This window comes from Oncorhynchus gorbuscha, unplaced genomic scaffold (genome assembly GCF_021184085.1).
Source record: "Oncorhynchus gorbuscha isolate QuinsamMale2020 ecotype Even-year unplaced genomic scaffold, OgorEven_v1.0 Un_scaffold_10820, whole genome shotgun sequence".
Classification (NCBI taxonomy): Eukaryota; Metazoa; Chordata; class Actinopteri; order Salmoniformes; family Salmonidae; genus Oncorhynchus; species Oncorhynchus gorbuscha.
Window position 1 is genome coordinate 1 of NW_025753510.1, and position 2,981 is coordinate 2,981.

The 2,981-nt window shown below is 44.2% G+C and overlaps 1 long non-coding RNA gene across 2 annotated transcripts; it reads left to right on the top strand.

Annotated features, from left to right (window-relative positions):
- Positions 1-1,197: 1,197 nt before the first annotated feature.
- Positions 1,198-2,459, top strand: LOC124030359. Of its 2 annotated transcripts, none has more exons than XR_006837949.1 (4): positions 1,198-1,243; positions 1,476-1,601; positions 1,859-1,991; positions 2,435-2,459. It is a non-coding gene; the product is annotated as an uncharacterized LOC124030359 (long non-coding RNA). The 2 variants fall into 2 exon arrangements; XR_006837950.1 differs by having other exon boundaries at positions 1,859-1,997; positions 2,435-2,458.
- Positions 2,460-2,981: the final 522 nt, after the last annotated feature.

Genomic DNA, 2,981 nt, shown 5'->3' on the forward strand with positions numbered 1-2,981 from the left:
TCTCGGCCTCTCTCTCGCGCCTCTCTCTCTCTCGGCCTCTCTCTCTCGGCCTCTCGCTCCTCGCGTCCCTCTCTCGGCCTCTCTCTCTGGGCTCTCTCTCTCGGTCTCTCTCTCTCGGTCTCTCTCGTCTCGGTCTCGCTCTCTCTCGCTCTCTCGCTCTCTCTCGCGCTCTTCGCGCCCGCTCGCGCCTCTCTCTCGCTCGCTGCTCGCTCTCTCTCGCTCTCTCTGTCTCACACACTAAAATGCAATTTTTCCCTTAAAAAGTTGATCAACTTTCAAAGCAGGATGACTTTCCCATTGTTTCCTCAACTGTAATGTATGATATACCATTTTGTAGCTCAGAGTCTCTACTTTTACCCCCCCCCAAAACAGAAATTCAAATTTTGCTACGTACGATCAAATCCAGGTGGTGAATCACATATGACTGTCAAAATTGTTGCTGTTCGCACCAGCGATAGGTAGGCCTATTCTAATAGGGTACATATAACGAGCCACCTTCCAGCATTCAGATACTTGTAAAATGGATTTGGCAATGTCATATAGGCTTTGTTAGTTGAGTTGACAACCAATGTAATTTGCTGGATCATTGTAACCAAATGCACTGTAGAAAATTGTGTTTTTACCGGAGTTATGTAGCCTACCAGAGTGGACGCAACTTCTGATTTCAGAATTGTCAATCAGTCAGATTTTAATTGTTCATGTTCATCGTAAGAAATAGTTTTTGGTTTAAACAGTCAGTGTATTTGGTAATTTGTACATGAACAGTGTAGTCTCATACAGGACAGAAACCATTGTATTTATTTTGGCGCGTGGTTGCATTCATTGGTCTGAGTGGGAGAAGTTCTGTAAAATTACAAACTGAAATTTCCATTTAGCTTTTGAGGTAAAATTCTAATTTCCATTTTATGAATTGGGTAAATGCCATGCTAATTTATTGAGATAAATAAATATTGACAGTACTAGCTATAAAAAAAAAGAAACTTGTAATTTTTGTTCAGAATCTGATCTCTCTTTAAAATGAAACATGTTTACACAAGGTTTCTCTCTCGCTCTACTCTCTCTATCTTCTCCCCCGTCCCTCCTAGGTTTGTGGGCACCTTGAAGCAGCACACCATCCAGGGTCTGTCCCCGGAGATGAGGACCTGAATGTGGAGCACCTCCAGCTCCTGCTGCTCCTCTTCCACAACCTGTCTGAGAGGGGAGGCGTGCCGTGCTCACCCTGGTCACCCAGGCCATCACAGAGGTATTTAAATGCTCTGTAACTAGGTTGTCTTTGCGTTGTCGTACTCATGGGCTTGGACTCGAGTCACAACTATCATGACTCCTGACTCTACCAGTGGTGGCTTGGACTCACAACTATCATGACTCCTGGCTCTACCAGGACTTTTTGCTACAACACTTAATAACATTTGCTAAGTATGTGACCAATAACATTTGATTTAATAAAGTCCAATCTTCCTCTCTCCTCTGCTCAGGTGGCGGGTCCCCAGCATCAGGAGGCCCAGCTCAAAGCCGTACCCCTCAACCTGGCCCGCATACTGCTGGTTCTAGACTACCTGTTGCACCAGTACTCTAAGGTTCCTATGTACCTCTTCCAACAGGTAGGCTGAATGGCTGCTCCGTCCTTTTAATGGTTTTATTAACACTCTTGAATCAATTTCCACGGCCCAGTGGAAATCAAATTAGCATAATACTCAAATCCCCCAATCAAAATGTGTCTGTTTTTAAAACCACATCTTTGGGAGTTTTATTGTCCAGAAACATTTTCTATTTTTTTTTTTACAGTAGGTCGTTGGTCAGAAGAGGTAGCCCTCCTAACACAGTGACTAACTGGAACCCCTCTCTCTATTGCTTGCAGGTCCAGTACAATCTGCTGACCCCTCCGTGGTCAGGCCAGGGTTCAGTCCAGGACGGATCCAAACGCAGCGCCCTGCCGCTCTACTGCGGCTTTAAAGAGGTGGAGGAGAACTGGTCTAAGCACTGCTCGGCAGGTAGGAGTAAGTCAAAGCCTTTCTGTTCTGGGGGAATAACCTCATCTGTAGATCTGGGCGGTAATGGACAAACATCCATATCGCGATAGATTGACTGAGTTATCATGACGACGATAAGATTGGCCGAGCTACCATGGCAACGATAGATTGGACAATCCGTCTTCCTTTTGGTGTTTTTCAGAGTCAGTAGAAAGGCCTCTTCAGTGTCCTACGTTTTCATAACTAACCTTGATTGCCTACCGTCTGTTAGTGTCTTAATGACCGTTCCACAGGTGCATGTTCATTAATGGTTCATTGAACAAGTATGGGAAACTGTGTTTAAACCCTTAACTATGAAGTTCTACGAAACGCAAAACCCTTGTAGCTGATTGGGTTATAACGGCGTTTTTTAACGTAGCTGATTGGGTTATAACGGCGGTTTTTAACGTTCTCTCCTCTGTTAGATTCCACAGTAGTGCAACCCAAATTATACTGCGTCCTGTCACCCGAAGCGTCAGAGGACGACCGAAGCCGACTCGACAGCAAGGTGAAACGACACATCAAACTGTGAATTTTAAAAACAGGATTTTAAAAACAATCTATATGGAGAGACATAACCCATTACAAACCTTCTTTAAGAAATTTTTTTAATAGGACATTATAAAAGGCTCATAATAAAGTCATGACATTATACCTGAAGGAGATGAGTATAGTAGTGTGTTTTTGTATTTTGTCCAGGTGTTCCGAAGCTGTTCAGCGGGTGGTGAAGTATAATAAGGACTTTACGCCTGTCTGGTCTCCCTGGTCTGCCGGCTCTCAGTTTGATACAGCCCAGGGAGACGGGGAGAGCAAGCCCATCACACCTATGAGTGAGTAACCAACACACACACACACACACAGACACTCAACTGAGAAGACTAATGTCCTCACAATTATAGTTATACTTATAGTATAGTTCCTGAAACACACACACGATAATCCTGGAACTAACACCAGTATATCTCTTGCGTT